The sequence below is a fragment of the Cryptomeria japonica genome, chromosome 3, assembly GCF_030272615.1.
Source record: "Cryptomeria japonica chromosome 3, Sugi_1.0, whole genome shotgun sequence".
Taxonomy (NCBI): Eukaryota; Viridiplantae; Streptophyta; class Pinopsida; order Cupressales; family Cupressaceae; genus Cryptomeria; species Cryptomeria japonica.
In genome coordinates this window covers 254,702,058-254,724,589 of record NC_081407.1, presented here as the reverse complement: position 1 = coordinate 254,724,589, position 22,532 = coordinate 254,702,058, and the positions used below count along the sequence as shown (strand labels likewise).

General features: G+C 33.2%; 1 pseudogene; it reads right to left on the bottom strand.

Moving 5' to 3' along the window:
* Positions 1-18,209: 18,209 nt before the first annotated feature.
* On the bottom strand, positions 18,210-19,464 carry LOC131045649 (cationic peroxidase 1-like; annotated as a pseudogene).
* Positions 19,465-22,532: the final 3,068 nt, after the last annotated feature.

Genomic DNA, 22,532 nt, shown 5'->3' with positions numbered 1-22,532 from the left:
AACCTAAAATGAAAGTAATCTTGTAAATATGCATAGAAGATGATGGAAACATAAGGCAAAGGTTATGGAGTTTCCTCACACATCGGGTCATCTAAGATCAAATTCTATCTAGCTTCTTTTCTTGTCTGTGATGTCTTTTCTTACTTAAATAATGTATTTCTTGATCGTAAAAGAATACATGTAAAATAACTAGATCAATACAAACTAATTATACTATACAACATTATCTATAAAATTATTTCTAAACTAATAGCCTCATTGATAAAGCCTTTACCATAGAAAATTAAACTCTTCAACACTATCCTCCGAACATCCTAATAGTTCAACAAATTCATTTCAAACCTAAAAAACAATCTTTAACTCTATGTGTTATCACAATGTTCCCTAATTAGACCCAGAAAAATATGTGCTTTCATGTTTGTTTATTTCTCTACTCTGCAAGGCACCCAAAATAAATTTAAAATCTAAACCTTTATTTTTTAATTTTTTGTTTTGATTAATAAAAGTGGGATAGGCCTATTTTGTTACATATTTGCAAAGAAACACCTAGAGTGTATGCGGGATGTGCTATCAACAAAAAAAAACCCACAAAAGCTCAACAAAATCTTAGCAGGGCGAATATAAAGCCAACTAAACTAAAATACTAGCAAGCAGAGAAAAACTAAGACAACCAAAAACACACAACAACCACCCAACACAGACACAAAGAGATAGTCTACTACCTGGGGTACCCTTTTCCTACCAATATTGGCACAAGATAAGCACATTATTAGAATAAGAAACTCTTTTACTCGACCTAATCCAAGAGCCAGAGGAGACCAATGCAGAGTCATGGTTGGCTTCAACCAAGGAAGTTGTGAGGTTAGAGCCTGTGAGTAGGGACTCCATGTGTTTTTATTTCATCACCCTCCTCCTTTTTATCTCGTCATGAATAGCCTATGGGGAGGATTATTCTTACTAATTGAATTCTTGCAAGAAAGGTTGACCTCCTCAATTTTCTTTTTAAGGGCCTCCTAGGTTTTCTTGACCTCTTCCAGTTTGAGCTTGGTCCCTTCCATCTTAATCCTAGAGTCCATTTCATTGATATTTCCACCCACCTTATGTGACTACCCCATAAAGCCAACAAGATTGTTGGCAGTTTTCCAAACTATATCATCATCTTAATCATCAACCCAAGTGATAGCCCTTGTGTCTACCTCAGTCGCCCCCTCCAATCGATTGATCTTTTTTATGGCCACATTCATCTGTGCAAAGATCCATTTTAACAAATCGTCATGTCTTTGCACATCCTCATGTAGGTCCTTCACAATTTTAGTTAGGACAAAGGTAGAGCCCAGAGGTTTTGTATTAGCAGAGGAGGTAGGGTCTATGGGGGTGGGGCTAGGGTTAACACGAATTTTATCAGGGGAACAATCTGACCCTATAATGTCTGAGGAGTCTGAATCATCTAAGGAAAGAGACTCAGTCAAAATCGTCAATAATCTCCACATTCGCTTACCTCTCAAGATGAACATCCACATCCTAGTCCTTTTTTGTGGCAATTGAATGTTTAAAAACAATTTTTAACTCTTTGTCCTAGATTAAAAATACAAGGAAAAGAAAAAGAAAAATTATCAATTATTTTAAATTTGTTATAGTTTTTTATTAGGGTGAACTCACAATAATGGTTCCCACTTTTTTGCCACTTTTGACAATGAGATGACCATTTTAAAAATAATCTTCAACTTCTGACAACTATAAATTTTAAAATATTAAGAAATTGAAGATGATGTAAATTAGTGATTTGTAGCATTTTGTCTGTAGATTCTAAATATATCTTTTTCAATTTTTTTTTAAGATTTTTTTTTAATTGTTCCATCTCCTTTGAAAAGTAGTTTTTTACAACAAAATACATTTTGTAAGAGTGATGTGCCTCCCAAGATGCATAACTTTTTTTTCCATAAATGATAAAAACTCAATTCTTTCGAATTTTGGTTTGTAACATCAATATTCAGGGCTTGTTGTTGGTTTAATCATGATATGTTGAATATTTTTTATTTTATTAAGTTTTGAAGTCCTACTAGTTATAATTCGGACATAGGTTTAAGTTTGAACACATAACCTATTCTATATATATCGAAATTCAATTTTTTTTTCTTAGAAAGAAGACATCAATACCTTGGGCATAGATATTTTTTTCAGATTTTTTTTGAATTAGTTTCCTATTTTTTCCAATGCGTTGAACAAAGAATTTCATGTTCGGTGAAAAACCAATATTCCATAAAATTAAAAAAATAAGAACATAATAAATTCACAATGTAATAAAATTATAGTCATTAGAAAGATTGCTTCGAGCACTACCATCTTATATTTTTGGGTTATCAAGATTATTTCATTTGTCTTGAACCAGAGGTCTGAAGGAAAAAAAATTCTCAGAACTCTAAAAAATTTGAGGAGGGATCTCTAAAAAGGGGATTTGAATGAACAGTGTTTCGAGTGAAGGGGGGTTCGATCGAACTGTTGGTATTTTGGTATGGTTTTGTCATTGATGTCAACACCTGCTAACACACCTACTCTGGAGATCTAGCAACATTCATCGGCAATCAGTAAACTATTCAACAATCACCAGTATATAGTTAACCGGCAGGATATAATGTTCACCGGTACATGCAATGACATGGAAGACACTTGGTAATGTCGAAGACATCATGTGGACACTTTTCCTTGAAGTAATATCATTGATATATTCTTATTTGCATATTTGCTTTTACCGACAAATAGGTCCAGGTTATCTAGGGTTACACCGGCAGGTTTATCTTTTCCAGATCAACATGGCACACTATGGAAGTGATTTATTATTGTTGTAAATGCATTAAGCTGACATGTTCAATCGGTTATTGCATCGGATATTGTATTATTTGTAAAATGTTTTATTGTAATATCTTGTAGAGACGACCTACTAAAATTGGTCTTAGGGTATGGTATAAATGTAAGATCTTATTTGTAAGATCAGGTGTGGAATGCGAAAAAGAATTATAAGAAGGTATATGCAAGATTAAGCAGAGGTATACACGAAGACATCATTTGAAGGTGAAGCTAGGTTTTTGGAAAAGCATATCAGCATTACACCGGTACTAAAGCCAGCATATGAAGATGCTATTTTGTGCAGTACATTCTCATTGGATTTAACCATCCAACTATAGTCAGTGTGACTCCCATTTGTGTTTGAGCAGAGAGCTCTAGGTTGTTGGCCTTTCTGCATGTGCAGACCCCTTTTTGTACACTTACTATCTGTAGTAGTATCATCTGATTGTGGGTAAGGTTTCCCACTGTGGTTTTTCCCCTTACAGGGTTTCCACGTACAAATATTTGTGTCATGTGTTGTGGTTGACTTTGTGCTTATGTTTCATGCATTAATTCTTACCGGTACAGCTTTTCCTGTTAACATTGTTTACCGACACAATTAACTATCTTACCGGTATTAAGCAATAAGTTGGTTAATAAGATTTTGGTTTGAATTTATTTAACAACTGATTAACCCCCCCCCCCCTCTCAGTTGTCCCCGGGACCTACACGAACCACCCTTTTCTTGAACCCCTTGAGAAAAATAATGACATGTACTTTCATGTAACAGTCAGGTTCGAACGAATCTGAATTTTTGTAACTGTTGGCATTTGTTCAAACCCTGGTTGACTCAATTTTATTTTATTTTTCCATTTTTGTAGAGTCATATAAATACGCATAATTTTTTTCATTTTTTGACACACAAATGATTAAAACAATTTGCATTTTTGGATGAAAGAAGACATTTAAATTTATTTTGAGGGCAATAATTTGAAGATATTTGAAGGTTATTTTAAAAATATGGGGAACAAGAAGAGAAGGCAAAATAAGACTTCAAGGAAGTATTCTCCTAAAACAGAACAAAGATATCAAGAACAAAGAAGGAAAAGATATCATGATGCAAGTATGTTTTTTTATTTTTATTTCTATTTAATTTTATATGTATTATGTACCAAAAATTGTGTTTATTTGTTAGTATTAGTTAAATATTTTTTATCTAATATTTTTATGAAAATTATTTTAAATAATATTAATTAAATTAAATTAACTTAATTTATATAATAATTCTATCTTAATTAATTGTAAATGATGTTATTTTGAAAAAGCTAAATGCTAAATAAAGCTTAAAAGCTAAATGACCATTAAACAAGGAACTAAATATAGGTGACTAGCATATAATTAAATATTCTAATACCCTCCCTTAATGGTCATTCTATTTACTAACTACCCTATAGAAGACACTACGGGTCTTTTGATCACAAATGAAAAGAACACTCTGCTGCAGTGGAGACCCTCCCTGGATCTGAAAAGTGTTAATGACCAATAAGTACCAAAATCCATCCAACTTGACATTGGGTAACCAAACTGAAACTTGAAACCATGATTTTGAGGAAAATCGACAAACCCTTTTACAAAAGAGTATCAACTCCAAAACTGATACTTAAAAATAATCTCATTTTAATTAAAAATAATTATCTTTGGATTTGAAAGAATATGTGTATTTTCATTTTAAATTCCATTAACTTGCTTGTTGTGTAATTGACATTTTCTCTCCCCCTTAAGTCCATTTATAATAGATCATGGTTTTAATTTAAAATTTAGATCTTTAGGACCCCTCTCTTTCCCATTTATTATTTATAAGTTATAATTTAATTTAGATAGTCCATAAATATATAATTTAATTTAGATTTTGAAACCATGTGTCTTTATAGTTTAGCAAACACTTCAATTGGTGCTATAAAATTAACAAACTTGTCTTTTGTGTCTTCAGCAATAGGCTCTTTTTGTTTTATCCTTAGAAAAGGGTCTGCCTCTCGAGTAATCCTTAAGGAACAGTGAGATGGAACGACCCAAAGTGGTAACAAGCTAAAGCCAAGCTCTTTCAAGACACTATAAATAAATGTGTTTGTGATGAAAGTTGCAAGCACCAGGTGTTACATGTTGCTATAATGGCTTTATGACTCCCCATAAACCCTATAAAGTGCAACCTCTATAGGCTAGGAGGCCTTCCATTTAATAGAGCGTAACATGTTGTTGATTAGAGCCACTTGAATGGATGCACTTAGTAGACACCTTTTTTGTTATAAGCCAGAAACCTTCTAGTTGTTCGCGCAGGAGGTCGGACCTTTGAAGCGGCTCACATTCTTATGGTTCTTAGTAGAGATACAAAGTTCGCCATGAGGAGTATTCATGCGGACTGGTTCTTGGCTGCCCCGAAGAAGTGAGTGTCATGGAGGGGAGCGAGTGGGATCAAGCACCTAAGTATCCGCTCTGAATTGCATAGCTAGAGGTAACCTCCCAAGTGAGATTCAACAACTATTGTCTCAACTAGCACTAGGATTTGTGCTTGCATGATCAAAACAATCAAACACTTTCAAACAAACAAACATTGTGTCTTCTTTGTTTTCAAGTGTATGCAAAAATATTTCACATTATACTTGAGTCCCCTTAAAACCTATATTAGGTGATACTAGGACCTATTATGTGATATTAAGACCTATTATATGCGATAATACCTATCTTAAATATGACATAATAGAACTTATTATGACATAATAGGTCTTATTGTGACTTAATAACATGACCACGTATGCAAAAAAATATCACATTAGATGCTTGAGTCCAGGCCTTAAGACCTATATTTATAAGATATTAGGGCCTATTATGCACATGTAATAAATTAATGACCTATTATTGCATAATTTAGGCCCTTATATCACATACATAATAGGTCCTAATATTTGCATAATATAGGTCTTAAGGGGAGTCAAGTATAATGTGAAATTTTTTTGCATACATGGTCATGTATTAAGTCATAATTAATAAGACCTATTAAATGTCATAATAGGTTCTAACTTATATCATATTTAAGACCTACTTAATTGCATGTGATAGGTCCTTTAATATCATATAATATATTTGTCTTAAGGAGAGTCAAGTATATTAATGTGAATTTTTTTTGCATACGTGGTCATATTAAGTAATAATAAGGCTTATTATGTGATATTAGGACTTATTATGTGATTGTAGGTCTTAAATATGACAAAAATTTAGAACTTATTATGTCATAATAGGTTCTATTTATATGATTGGATGTATGGAAAAACATTTCACATTATACTCAAGAGTCCCCTTAAGACCTATATTATGCAGATATTAGGACCTATTACATGTGATATTAGGAGGTCTATTATGAAATAATAGGTATTAAATATGGAATAATAGTTCACCTGTTATGACATAATATTTAGGTCTTACTAAATGACTTGAAATTTTGGTTTCAAATTAAACTTGGAATTTCATTGCATTAAAAATATTTTCTATCATCTTAAATTATGTGCAAAACGGGCTTGAGAAGAAGGGAGTTCTCAAGCGAGAGTCAAGGAAAACAAACCTGTTGAAGAACACAATATAGTTGATGAAAATAGGGAGGATCTTTCCCAAGTTGAACCAATGAAGATTGAAGGAGAGGGGTCAAACTCCTTGCCTCCTAACACCGGTATCGATGAGCATATTGTGGATCTAGATAAATAGGTGAAAAGAAATATTTCTTATAAAAATTTAGATCATTTACTTGAAATGGATGTGGATGAGTTGAAATGTCTCGGTGAAGAACCTAGACATACTAAAAGGAGGTCAATGAACAAAAGTGCAAAATAAATAATGTCTCATTTCAACAATCTTGATACTACACTAGAGAAAGATCAATTGTTATCAATTGTACTTACTCATAAAGACTTAATAGATCCACTGCAATTCTTGGGTATAGATACAACAAGTAAAAAGAGTAAAAATTCTTAGCTACAAAAATCTATTGTTGATAATGTTAATAAAGGTTTGGTGAACATTGGTAAAAAATCTGGAACAGTAGATAAGACCATTTCAAGAAGAGTGATGTTGACATCTTTAGTAAATGAAAGATTGCCTCAAAAAAGACAAATCTCTTCACTATCATCTGAGTTTGGTTTTAGTAGAAGAACAATATCAAAATATGTGAAAAGGAGAAAGAGTTTGGATGATACTACCTCAGAAGGGAATTGGGCAATTATGTGTAGAGCTCCTTGTTCTGATAGAATTGAAGATGTTGTTAGGAACTTCGTGACAAGTTTTTGGAATGATAATACTCATCCTTAATCAAACAATAGAGATATTATCAAGCAAAGGATTGGTCGTGATCATTATGAACTCCATTTAAAACATTGGTTAGACACAACATAACATGAATTGTATGTGTTGTTTACTAAAACAAACCCTCATATAAAGATTGGAAAACCCAAGTTTGAACGGTTAAGGCAATATTATGCGAAGGTAAACAAAGTATTTGAAACTTGTTGTTATCATTATCACATCAAATTTGATTTGTACTATCAGGTATTTCGAAAGATTAGAAAAGAGTGATTGTTATGAAAAAAACTCCTCCTAAATGGACAAGTCAATTCATAGAATCCATCTTATGTGATAAATTAGATGACAATGCAACCGGTCAAATAAATTGCATAAAAGGAATTTGTGGAACATGTAGAGAGTTGGCTAAATTGCCTTTGAGAGATGAAGGTACTGACATGAGGAAGATTGTAAATTGCAAGAGTTACAAGTACAAAAAATTCGAAACAAAATTTGGAAAGGAATCTACAAGGTTAGATTATGTAGAAGAGGATATACCTATTGGAATATTTATTGAAAATTTTTGTAAGTTGATAAAACCATACATATGCCATGGTTTTTTTTTCAAGTGGCAAGAAAAAAAATTTAAAACATTAAGAGACACTTTCCCACTTGGAACTATTCTATCCATAGTGGACTTCACAGAAAATTACTCTTTTACACATCAAAAAGAGATTCAATTAGAGTATTACTTTTTAAGGAAAATCACAATTATGGTACATGTGTGTTATCGACATGCACAAATGGATTTGGATGGTGTTGTTAGTACATTTGAAAATCGTGTCATTAAGAAAGAGTACAACTTATATATCACTGATGATAAGGAGCATTGCACACTTTTTGTACAACATTTCTTTAAGAAGTTTTTTGAATATTTGAAAGAGAGAGGCATAACAATAGTTAAACATTTTTTTGGTCTAATGGATGTGCGAGACAATCCAAATATTAGAGGCCATTTTATGCACTATGTAAATATCATCTAAATGACAAAATACCACATGTTTGGAGTTTTTTTTAGACTGGTCATGGAAAGGGTGAACATGATGGTGCAGGAGGTTGTAGCAAATGTGCTCTAAGAAATCATCAAATAAATTATATAGGAGATCGTATAGATGCACATGATGTTGTTGAATGGTGTAAGAAACACTTTGTGCAACCTAATTATCCTAGTGAATCATCATCAACAACATACAAGCCCATTCCATATAGAGTGTTTTGGGAGATAACCGGTACATGTTCTCTTTTAGTGTTTTATTTAATTTTTTTTTTTTTTTAAATGTTCCTAATTCAAATGTTTTAATTTAACAACTTGATCTACATGTATGTTCGTGTACACATGTATATTTTGCAGATGTAGATAGAAGATCAATGCATGGATGCAAGAGCATGGAGAGGACGAGATAATCACCCATGTACACATGTATATTTTGCATTGTGTCATGAGTACAGATAATCACCCATGGACATTGTACACTAGGGATTATTTATGTTTTTGTTCTGATTGCATTTTGGAAAACTATGTTGATTGCAAGAACCAAGAGCTTGGATATGTTAGTGAATTAAAATTGGTGCCACTAGATGTTTCTGACACATATGAGGATTCAAATAAGGATAGAACCTTTGAAGACATTCTTTGATTTCTGATGATTATGACCATATTTCAGGATTGATTAAAAAAGGTATATGACGTACACATATATTTATTTCCTTTAAAAATGTTGCATATGTAAATAGATTACATAATTTTTAAATTGAGTACATACATTTTAAATTTATTTAACTTGTTTCAAATTCCAGGAGATATTTTTGCAGTCATAGCAGAAGATGGAAATATAGAAGGTGTTAGTTACTATTTATTGTGTTGCACAAAAGAGAGAAAGAAGTTAACTTAATATGAAATGAGTGATGAAATGTCCTTTCCCACAAGTTTTAATTGATTTGAACATTTAAATTATTTTAAATAAATTTATTTTAAACATGCACATCTGCACATGTTTTAATTTTTATATGTACACTGCTCACTTACGTGCAAATTTTTAATTTCTCATTTCTTATATACATGTACATGAAGGCTCAATTGTAGTGCAAGGGACATATTTCAAACAAGTTAGTTCAAAATATGAAATGAGTGATGAAATGTCCTTTCCCACAAGTTTTAACTGATTTGAACGTTCAAATTATTTTAAATAAATTTATTTTAAACATGCACATCTGCACATGTTTTAATTTTTATATGTACACTACTCGCTTACGTGCAAATTTTTAATTTCTCATTTCTTATATACATGTACATGAAGGCTCAATTGTAGTGCAAGGGACATATTTCAAACAAGTTAAAATTGTTCAACATGGGATTCATTTCACCGAATACCAAATCAACAACAAGGTATATCAGTATAGCCACTTGGTCATTATTGTTGGCTTAATTATTCATACAGTTCCACGTCACGGGTGGTCTCAAAAGTGGAGACTACATAGTGAAGATCATGAGAAAATACTAAGTGTTATTGAAGAGCGATCTGACCTACTTGATGTGGTATGAACTATTTAGTAAACCAAAGTACATGTGTTTCAACCCATTAATTTAATTAATGCTTGATAAATTAGAACTTAACTTGTTTTCAAACTTGGATAAATTATTAAATACATTAAAGTGTTTGAATTTAATATTTGATATATATGGCTTGTGTGGACCATATTGTTTAGTTAAATATGAAATTTTTAATTATATTAAATTGGGATGTATGACTAATGTACATGTTAAATAATACTTATGTGCACGTATGTAAAGTAAATTGGGACATGTGGATGAGTTGAAAATGTGTTAGGGCCCGATGTATGCACTTGATTAGGATGTATATATATCTAATTCTAAATGCACATGCATAATTTGTAAGTTGTTAAAATATTTTAGCATGTATGTATGTTTTAAGTAAATTAGGATGTACATGTATTCATTTAATTTTAAAAATGTATTTATATATGAAATTTGATATTAAATTAGGATACATATGTGTGTAAATTTGAATAGGTCTTAAGGGGGTCACATGTACAATTAGGATGTACAGTCTATTTAATTCTAAATTCCTATATGCATATGTAATTTTTAAGCTGTTAAAATAATTTAGCATGTATGTAAAGTAAATTAGGACATGTATTTATTTAATTAAAAATGCATGTGTAAATTTAATTAAAAATGCATATTAAATTAGGATGTATGTGTAAATTTGATATTAAATTAGGACATGTGTGTAATAATTGAAGAGCGGTCTGAACCGCTTGATGTGGTGTGAACTATTTAGTACACCTAGAAGTACATGTGTTTGAACCTACATGTATGAATTTTTAATTTTTAATATTTTAGAATGTTCACTTCTACTTAACTTTTTCAAGATAAAACTTCTAGAATTTAAATTATTGAATATGTTCATTAACTTGAGTTTGTTCATTTCATATGAACAAGTGTGATTTTTATATTGTTCATGGCTTGCACAATGGAGTGGATATATTGTTCACAAATTCATTTAAATTCAATGAATATCTACATATACATGTTACATGTAGTAAAATTTAAAATTTAAATAGACATATCAATCTTTTTTAAATCTATCTACATGCACACAAATTCAATCACACATATATAAATTTGAAAGTTTTAGAGTTCTTAAAAACATTTTTTAAATTGAACATTTACACCAATTTAATCTAGATGATCTTATATAATATAATATAAAATAATAATCAAACATGCACATACATATACACATGTCATCTAATAAGTTACATATAATCAAACACATCATTTAACTTACAGAAATATTTAAAGTATATATATCAAATGTGCAAATATATATATATATATATGTGTGTGTGTGTGTGTGTGTGTGTGTGTGTGTGTGTGTGTGTGTGTGTGTGTGTGTGTGTGTGTGTGTGTGTGTGTGTGTGTGTGTGTGTGTGTGTGTGTGTGTGTGTGTGTGTGTGTGTGTGTGTGTGTGTGTAATCTAACATACATGCATGAAATATATAATCTAATCAAATACAAACTATATAAAGTATAATATAGAAGCATCATACATGCGTGAATATATAATATGATATTCTAAAATGTACATATATAAAAAGATAAACAAATGAGCTATAAAGTTCAGCAAATCAACATGCATCATGTCGGCCACGAACAGAGCAATCATATAAGGGAGAGTCCTGATGAGAGTTTGGATGTCCAATAGACCCCTGCAAAAGTAGAATTTATTTAAATATTAAATATAGATCTCTACACATATACATATGTGCATATTTTTAAATATAATCAAATCTGAATAGTTAAATTTAAATTAAAATATAAATTGTAATGCACGTGTACATGTACATATATACAAAAAAACATAACCAACCTATTCACTAACAGCCTATGTAGCATCGAAAGAATCTCTCCTACGCACACGCTCAGAGCTCAAGCTAGGAGTGACATGAGCTAATTGTTATACATATGTATACATGTATTTTAGGATTAGTCCAGGATCAATTTAAATGATCTACAAGTTAACTTATATTATTTAATAAATGATCTATATAGATTTATTGTACATTACAACATATACATCTTTTAAAAATTTAAACGCACATGTACATACCTGTGTATCAAGAGTAGACTGTATAGTCTAATCATGTCCTATGATCATATCAACTACATCACTCATATCTGTATATCTATTTCTGGATATATGTATGATTGAGGAGTGTAAGGGGCTAACTAGATGACTAGGCATTATGGATGAAGTGTCTAACTGTAGTAGCATATCCATAAACCCAGTATGGCTCAAACCTCGCAATTGATCCTCAAATGAATCCAAGCCCTCATCTATGATATGGACCTGATCAACTCTTAGCTCCTCCTCTGCACAAAAAAAGTGATCTATAGGTGGGTCAGTGCCCGAAGAATGTGTAGAGTGATGAGAATGTTGTAACTACCTCGCAGTATGCGTCGATACAGTGGTAGCCTACCTATTTCTGAGAATCTAGCAGGCCCTTCGATAAATACTACAACATCTATACATGTCTACCACCTCCTACTATAGTCGCTAGCCCATATGGGGAGGGGATGCCAACAGTAATATACTAATCATCTGAATCTAAAGCCACCCCATTACTAGAAGATGCATGATCTATGGTTGATCTCCAACATGGTCGTCTCATCATATATATGCCCAACCTGCCAAATGATATGGTGGTTGTTGCTGATGCAATCTGTCTAATCCTATCAATTCCTTATCTTTGAGAGAAATCACAACGTGGTCCACTATGGGGGTGAGAGATGGGACTACTTGTAGAAATATCTTGCCAACAAGGTCCCTATGTCTAGGCAGAGCTCTATCACGCCTATAATACGAATCTTTGTCAGCAATCTTGTCCCTCTCCTATCCATAATATATTGGAATGTCAAGGTAGTTTAGTTTCATCTGACAATGAACCTCAGCAAATACCTATTGTGTAAACTATAACAGTATCTGGTCATTATTAGGATAACAACCATGGGCAGCTAAGAAGTGTGGGTAAATCAATGATGCAACCTATGGATCAATACATCTCATGACCTGATATCCTCTCACCTTACTCTTCTCTTGATACTAGAAAATATCTCTCCTTGATGGTCCCCTTCGAGACCACCATCACCACATCAACAAAAGAATCACAAGCCCTCACCTAACTCCTCAACTATCTATAAATATCATCTATAACCTCAGGCAAAAATGAGGTTTGACTAACTAGGTGGCCCCTCAATGTCCACAAACTATCAAAAATGAATTCATATGTACTCTTGTACTCGCCATCAGTCTATGGGTCATATAATATGACCCTCAACCTCTGTAACTCACGATCATTGTAGTGAAAAATGGTAGCAATATTAAGAAATGGGGGATTCTGGTGTGGAGGATCTATATAATCATGTGACTCCTGATTAGGAGCCTATGTAGGTGGATCCTAATAAGGAGCCTATGTAGGTGGAAATTGATCAGGTACATGATCATGGACCAGATCTTGTGATGCCATCTATCTAGGTAGGTCATAAAGTTACAATAAATACATAAGCACACACACACATGAAGTGCATTCAATTTTAAAAATAAAAAATTAAAATCAATTAAATTATAGAGAGAGAGAGAGGGAGATCATTTTCATGATAGAAAGAGAGAGAGATAACATTAATTTATGATAGAGAGAGAGATCATTAAAGATATATATACATCATGTACTAAATTAAAACATATATAAACTTATCTATATAGATCGCATACATACATTTTAAATTATTAAAACATTAATGAGATAGAGAGGGAGATCATTTAAATCATGACATCTAAAGAGAGATAACATTAATTTCAGAGAGAGAGAGAGAGAGAGAGATCATTAAAGATATATACATACAATTACTAAATTAAAACATATATAAATTTATCTATATAGATTGAATACATACATTTGAAATTATTAAAACAATAATGAGAGAGAGAGAGGGAGATAATTTTCATGATAGAGAGAGAGAGAGATAACATTTATTTCATAGAGAGAGAGAGAGAGAGAGAGAGAGAGAGAGAGAGATCATTAAAGATATATGCATCATGTACTAAATTAAAACATATATAAATTTATCTTTATAGATCGCATACATACATTTTAAATTATTAAAACATTAATGAGGGAGAGAGAGGGAGATCATTTAAATAATGACATCTAGAGAGAGATACAACATTAATTTTAGAGAGAGAGAGAGAGAAATATCATTAAAGATATATACATATAGTTACTAAATTAAAACATATATAGATTTATCTATATAGATCATATACATACATTTTAAATTATTAAAACATTAATTCAAGAGAGAGAGGGAGATCATTTTCATGGCACAGAGAGAGATAACATTAATTTCACAGAGAGAGAGAGAGAGAGATCATTAAAGATATATACATCATGTACTAAATTAAAAAATAATTATAAAAAATTAAAACACATGCCAGCTGAGCAAATTAAGGGAAGAGAGATTTTATAAGGGGTCATATGTGGTTCTAAGGGGTCACGCATGTGTTAGAACACATGTGTGACCCCTTAGGACCACATATGCTTGACCCCTTAGGACACTAATGTATGTGATCTTAAGGGACCGATATGTCGTACACACTAGGATTTTATAAGGGGCCATATGCAGTTCTAAGCGGTCACACATGTGTTGGAACACACGCGTGACCTCTTAGGACCACATATGACCCCTTAGATACTATGTGATCCTAAGGGGAATGTTGTATGTACACTAGGATGTTTTAAGGGGTCATATGTGGTCCTAAGGGGTCATGCATGTGTTAGAACACATGTGTGACCCCTTAGGACCACATATTCTTGACCCCTTAGGACACTTTAATAAATGTGATCTTAAGGGACCGTATGTCGTACACACTATGATGTTATAAGGGGTCACACATGTGTTAGAACATATGCGTGACCCCTTAGGACCACATATTCAACCCCTTACGACACTATACATGTGATATTAAGGGACCGTATGTCGTAGACACTAGGATGTTATAAGGGGTCATATGTGGTCCTAAGGGGTCACGCATGTGCAATGTTAGAACACACATGCATGACCCCTTATGACCACATATGACCTCTTCTAGGATACTATGTCATCCTAAGGGGTACATGTTGTATACAATAGGATGTTATAAGGGGTCATATGTGGTCCTAATGGGCCACACATGTGTTAACACATGCGTGACCACTTAGGACCACATATGACCCCTTAGGACACTATGTGATGGACTAAGGGGTATATCGTTCACACAAGGATTTTATAAGGGGTGATATGGAGTTCTAAGGGGTCACACATGTGTTAGAACACAGGCATGACCCCTTAGGACACTATGTGATCCTAAGAGGTATGTTGTATACACTAGGATGTTATAAAGGGTCATATGTGGTCCTACGGGGCCATGCATTTGTTAACACATGTGTGACCCCTTAGGACACTATGTGATGGACTACGGGGTATGTCGTACACACTAGGATTTCTATAAGGGGTCACATGTGGTCCTAAGGGGTCACGCATGTGTTAGAACACATGCGTGACCCCTTAGGACCACATATGACCCCTTAGGATCCACTATGTAATCCTCTATGGTCCTAAGGGGCATATGTGGTCTTAAGGGATCCTAAGGGGTCCTAAGGGGTCATGTTGTGTGTGGAATAGGATGTGAAAATGGGTCATAGAGGTTTTATTTTATCTAATTTGTTTAAATTTGTTATCTAAGTTTTATAAAAAAAAATTAAATTTAAATTTATGTTTTAATTTTTCTAACATTTTAATTTATTATATTTAGTTTTGTAACATTTTTCTAATTTTCAATTTTGCTAATGTTTTTCTTAACATTTTTCTAAGTTTTAATTTACTACCTTAGTTTTCTAAGTTTTTCATAACATTTTTTTTTAAAGTTGAAATTAAAAATACGTATACAGTTATTTAATTTTAAAAACTAATTGACGTTAAATCAAAAAATTAAATTAAGTTTTCTAACATTTTTCTAAGTTTTAATTTTGCTAATGTTTTACTAAAAATTTTCAAACATTTTTCTAAAATGCTGAAAAACAATAAATATACAATTATTTAATTAAAAGAAATAAATTAACAAACAAATTATTTATTAATTTTTAAATAAATTTAATTTAAAAAAATATTATTAAACAAAAAAAAAGGTTATTTTGTGCACCTGAAATAATGTAGGTCTAAAGCTGAAAGGTGAGAAGCGATGGTTGCTGCTGATAGGGCATGGTGACGTAGTGCTGACGTAGGGTTCTCTCTAACCCCCTCTAGACACAGAAAAATCCAAACTTGAAAATCATAGTTAAACTGTCATTTTTTATTTTTATAGCAATTTTTAAAAAAAAATTAAAACGGATTCGATCAAACCCATTAAAAATAAATATTTTAATGGGTTCGATCAAACTCCTAAACCCACCTGTGGTTCGATGAAACCCTACGGGGAGGTTCAATTGAACACCTCTAGTTCGTTCGAACCCCCAAAAAAAAAAATTCCCCGCCTCTACCAATTTTTTTCATTGGCAAAAGTGGGAACCATTATTTTGGGATAGCCCCATTGAAAATTTATATCTTAAAAATAAATTAAATAGCTTCAAAGTAAAATTAAAAAACATCATAGTGAATAAAATCATTATAAATTTATCTTCATATAATTTTTAAAAATAAATTAAAATAGATATGTTTAAAATATTTTTGAGTATATATATATATATATATATATATAGTAGAAATAGTTTTGTCTTCTATACTTGAAAACCATATTAATATTCTTTTATTTAATTTGTATTTATTTTGATTAAATATTTTAGTAATTAAACATGTTGATAAAATGATTTATTTTGGATAAATTTAATATTTCTTTGTTCATATCATAATCTACATTTATTTATGCATTATTCATTATTATATTTTAATATTTAATTTATATTTATCTACAATTTTATTTTATTCATACACTTTTTTTATAATTAAATTATATTGATCATATGCTATGCTTGAAAGGTATTTTGTACAATTTTATTGCCCTTAAATTTTTTTAGTTACAACTACCAAACAAAGACAAGGAGTAACGTTGACTATCACAACTTTGTGCATAGAAGAGACATGTATTACATTAATCAAAAATGGGAAGTAAGAAAAGGGAAAAGATAATTACAAAGATGTTTACAAAAATAATAACACCAATAACAATATAAGGCAAGAAGGTAAAAGTGAATAAGGAGAACAAACGATTAAGACATATTACGTTAATAACATAATGTTAAAAAGGAGACGACGAAATGAACACCATAGTATCAATTTGGGTGAGATGAGATGATACAACAAACAAGTCAGATGTCGATGCAAACTTGATTAATGTAAGCTATGTGACAATTTCTATCAAACCTTATCATAAATAGTGAATTTGTCATATATTCTTTGAAGAATGTTAAAGCTTCTTAACAATTAGTATATTTAAACTTGACATTTGTGCATCTTGTAAAGGTTGCATAGTTTGGGTATTTTGTCTTGCCATTTTGAGATGTATAAGCTAGTTTAGCCTTGATTGCAACCCAATGTTCTCTCTAAAATGCAATAGTGTTCTCTTTTGTATGAAGTAATGTAATAGACCCTATTTAAATAATGAAAAGGTTTTATTTAGTTGTTGTTTGATTGGTCATGTTGGCTAGAGTGTTTGTAGTAGTGTCATGGCCAAGATGGTGTGATCATTTTTTAGTTTATGGTTTTACCCTAATTACTTAATTTAGATAAGTCAAAACAATAACTCTGACATCATACTTCAACTTCACATGAATCTATGTTTCATGATACTTTTTTCTCTTTATTATTTGTTCTCCTAGATTGGACATATTTGTCTTGGATATATGTTCTATGTGTATTTGCATTCATTCGTATTCAAATTTGTTATATTTTAAAATCAATTCACTTACATTATAAATAATTATCTCTCATAAATTCAGTTTTTCCATTTATGATTTTGTACCCTCCAATATATTATTCAAAGCATATTTTACTATCGGTGTAACAATTAAACTTGTTTTAGTGCAAGTGCTTGTATATGTAAATTTTTTAAAGATATATGCTAATGACAAGGTCATCTAAAAGAAAACATTAATTGTACCAACATGTGAATACTGAATTATTCACATCATAAAGACGTCGCATCCCATGAGGGGAAAAGTTAGTGGTGAATTTAAATCTTCTACAATTTAAAAAAAATGTTTTTCCAACGGAATGATTTATTTATTTATTGTAGTTTAAAATATAAAGACGGATATTTCGATTTCAAAAATACAATCCGGAGTAGAACAATTTGTCCGGATCACTAAAAGGACGTCCTCTTAAAGAAAATGTCTTTCTGATTTCGAAGCTGCAGTACAAATATAGATGATATGAGAAGCACTAAATATCAATTGATTCTTCTGCAGTTCTTTCGAATCTCTCCTTGCGCTCCAGAAAGAGGTTTGGTGTTTCCCATCCTCACCATTGCAGCCGCGAAGCCAGTGAAAAATGCTTGCTGATTGGTGCTGTATGTTGTCACCTGAGCATCTGCAGAACCTCCGTTATATAATTCCTGATCGGAGTGGAAAAGACCTTTCCCAGATCTCAAATTTTGGTAGTAAGTGTTGTCAAAACCATTAGCTGTGGAGGAGTCCAGGGGTGCGAGGTTGTTGTCACCGACACGACTGTTGAAGGGACAATTTTCCTGCAAAGAAGCTGCAAATTCCTTGTCTATGTTGGATTCATTGTAGATCCGACTTCTAAAGAATTGAAAACTGGCTTGACCAATCGTATGATCTCCTACAGGTAGACATTAACCTAAAATGAGATTCTTCAATTAAGTAATCGGTACGGCTCTTTCTCAAGATAAATAGACGGGAGTACAGTCGCTTACCTGAAAGAGCGACCATATCCTGAGCAGAAAGTCCTTTGGGCTTGGAATGCTGAGATGAGAGATGTAAGGCTCGAAAAGGGCCCTGGAAGGTCGTTGTTTGCATCACTCAGACTAGCAGTCCCCGAATCTCGCCTTCCAAGCATTACAGTCCAGCTTGGACCTCCCAACTAGTAATTACAAGCACAAATTTAGAATGAGTTGTGAAAGTAAACAAGGAACGATTTGTAGGTAAAAGTCCTGAATAATAATTACTTGGACAACCGAGTCGCGAGTGGCTACTGCCAAAATATCAGCACAGGATACAACTCCACTGCAAACGTTCTCAATTTGTGTCTATCACCTCGAATCCCCTGAGCGAATTGGCATTGGCTCCAGCACTTTTCTCTCCTGTGAAAGTCGGGGTGTCGTCCAGGAGAACAGACCCATCGCAACCCTGAAAGCCCCATCCAAACCCAAAACGAACACCATGTTAACATAATCGTAATGCACAAGAGAAGTGATAAATATAAACGAGGCAATAAGAGTCGAAAGAAGGTATTACGTTAACAAAACAGTCGTGAAACTGAAGGCGGAGAAGAGACGCACCTATTCTGGCTTCTTGATCCAGCGCTTGCTTTATCGCGGATTTTACTATAGGCAATGCCTGTGTACACGTCTCGTTGTAAAAGTTTGGAGTAAGCTGAGCATAGACCGTGTTGCACCACAACATTGAGACTATAAAGGATAGTGATACCCAGCTATTGTTTACTTTCCAGGTCGAGCAGGCCATTTTTGCTTTGAATGTCGAATGAACGCATGATTGCAATAGTGATATAGAGATTTGGATAAGGGAGCAAAGTGAATACGAGCTGTTTTATATACCGCAATATAACTGCTACATCATGATAAAACAACCGCATTGATGAGGCTTCGATGGATTTCGGCGTATTGCAGGCGGTGAATGTTGATTCCGTTTTGCAACTGATTCCATGTATGTTAGATACTGTATCAACTGACGCTGCTCTAGCATGCAGCTAGATTAGTTTAGTTAATAGTTTTTGTTTATTCATGCAAATAAAGCATGTACTCTAACATGCATTAATCTTTAGGACTATTTTTAGTTTTGTTTTTTGCATGAATTTGTTTTTAGTAAATAAAGCATGTCGTGCATGCACTTATTGTATTCTTAATTTAGGGAGTAGTTTGTTTTTTTAAGTTTGAGAGCCTTAGTAGCTTTCCATGCAATGCTAGGAATATATTTAGAACTGCAGTTATTATTAATTCTTCTAGACTACAAATTCTTTATATATACAGCCTCTATGTAATTTTTAATTAAGCTTCAATAAAGATATTGGTGTGTGCAATTCCAAAAAACAAGGCACTTTGTTTTTTATTCTGAATTGTGATTTCTTTTTGCAATTTCTTCTTTTTGTTGTTATTGTTTGCTAATCAGTTGGTTCAGAGAGGATAGGTCAGGTTCAAAATTCTACAAGTGGTATCAGAGCAGGTAAAATTGTTTTGGGTTAAAGTTTTATTGTTGGAATTTTGCCAAAGTTAATCATGTCGAATTCTAACCATATCCCCGTTCCAGAATTTGATGGGAATGATTATGATTATTGGTGCATTAAGATGCTAACCTTTTTACTGGAAAAGATTTGTGGGAGATTATTGAATTAGGTTATGAAGAGCCAGCTGATTGGAATGCCCTTACAGCCAATGAGAAAATAGCTAGAAAGGAAGCAAGGAAAAAGAATGCTCAAGCTTTGTTTCACATTCAGATAGCTCTTGATAAGAGCTTATTTCCAAGAATATCAGGAGCAACAACTTCCAAAGATGCCTGGAAGACTCTACAAGAAGCTTACCAGGGTAGTGATCAAGTTAAAGTGGTCAAGCTTCAGACGTTGAAGCGAGAGTTCAAGAATTTGAAGATGCAAGAAGCCGAAAGTATAAGTGATTATTGTGTCAGAGTCAAAGATGTGGTCAATAAAATGGCTACACTTGGGGAAATTGTAAGCAATGAAGTTTTGATAAAAAAAGGTGTTGAGATCTTTGACACCCAGATGGAATCATGTAACAATAATCATAGAAGAAAGCAAGGATTTGACAAAACTACAGTTTGATCAACTAGTTGGATCCCTGATGTCTCATGAAGAAAGATTGAAAGATTCTTTAGAAGGTATAGAGAAAGCATTTTCCTCTAAATTGCTAATCACAAAAAATGAAGATGCAAGCAGCAATAGTGCCAAAATTCTTCAAGAGGTAGAGGAAGAGGTGGCTCAAGAGGAAGTGGTGGTTTCAGAGGAAGAGGTAGAGGCAGATTTGATAAGAGAAATGTTCAATGTTACCATTGTAATAGGTATGGCCACTTTGAAAGAGAATGCAGATTGAAAGAAGGTAAAAGTGCTAACTATGCTCAAGAAAATAGTGACAATCCTCCTAATCACTTATTTTTATCTTATGCCAAGGGTGAAAATACTAGTAAAGATGTTTGGTACCTAGATTCTAGATGCTCTAACCATATGACAGGGAATGAGAAGTTGTTCTCAACAAAGGATGGAAGTTTCAAATCCAAGATCCATCTTGGTGATGATAAATCATTGGAGGTTGCTGCCAAAGGAGCTATGGAGGTCCAAACAAAAGAAGGTATAAAGAGTATTCATGATATTTATTATACTCCACAATTGAAGCACAATTTGTTAAGTGTTGGGCAGCTATGTGAGAAAAATTATAAAGTAGTATTTGAGAATAAGACATGTACTATCTATGATAAGAATAAGGGTAATAGGGTGATCACTGTTGTTCCTATGATAAGAAATAGGATGTTCCCCTTGAGGTTTCGTGATGGGATGGGGTTAGGGATAGACTAGCCTAGTCTATGCTCTTGGATCCTTCCCTTGGATCTCCTGATGTTCTCTTCACACCCTAGGGTCTCTAGGACTTCCCTTGCTTGAGGAATCCCCTGACCTTGCCCAATCCACCCACCAATGAGTTGCAATGCTACTCCTAAGGTCTCACCTACTCATGAGACTCAAAACCCCTTACTAAGGCTAATAATGGCTTGGCTTGTCCTACTACTTCCTAGGTCCTAGCAAGGTTACAACAGGTCTTAAACCATGTTTTACATCCATCCATGTGCCCCCAAGAGGTTTCAAGCTCTCAACCCTTTACCGATTTCACTATTTAGTGTTTTTGCCTACAAAATAGGGCTACAAGGATTTTGACCAATTAGGCCTCCTACTCGGTCCTTTAGGGCTCCCTCTCACAAATGATGCACAAACTACCCAAACTCCCAAAATGGACTACCATTCATTTGGCAAGGGCTCAAGGATTTCTCTAGTTTTGGGCCTCCAAGTGGCCGTACAATGCCTAGGGCAAATTTTGAGTTTTTTTAAGGGTTTTGTGAGGGTATTATGGTCTGCCTGGGTCACAGTGTATGTTTTGTATTTTAGCCACCTTGTCTAGATTGGTGGAGGCTCCTTATTCACACTAGTGGTGCTTCACACACTCCTCTACACCTCCTCCAAAGGGTGCACTCTCCTCTGACCAACCTTTCTCTCCAAGACCTCTGCAACTTAACCCTTCCTAGTCGGGCACTGTTCAGTCTCTCCTAGGATTGGGTCTTTTGATGGCCTCCCTGCATTTTCAAGGGCCCTTCTTGCTTTGCAATATAGTAGAAGCTCTGCACTCTCAGTCCCCATGGTTTCATGGTGGTTCCAAAATAGGGAATGGAGTCATGATTTCAATTTGCACAAACGAGTCCAACACTGGACAGTGAGAAGACAACTTACAAAATATTTACAAGCACACCACACTTACAAACCAAAACCTAATCTAATTTCTCAAAATGAAATTATTTAT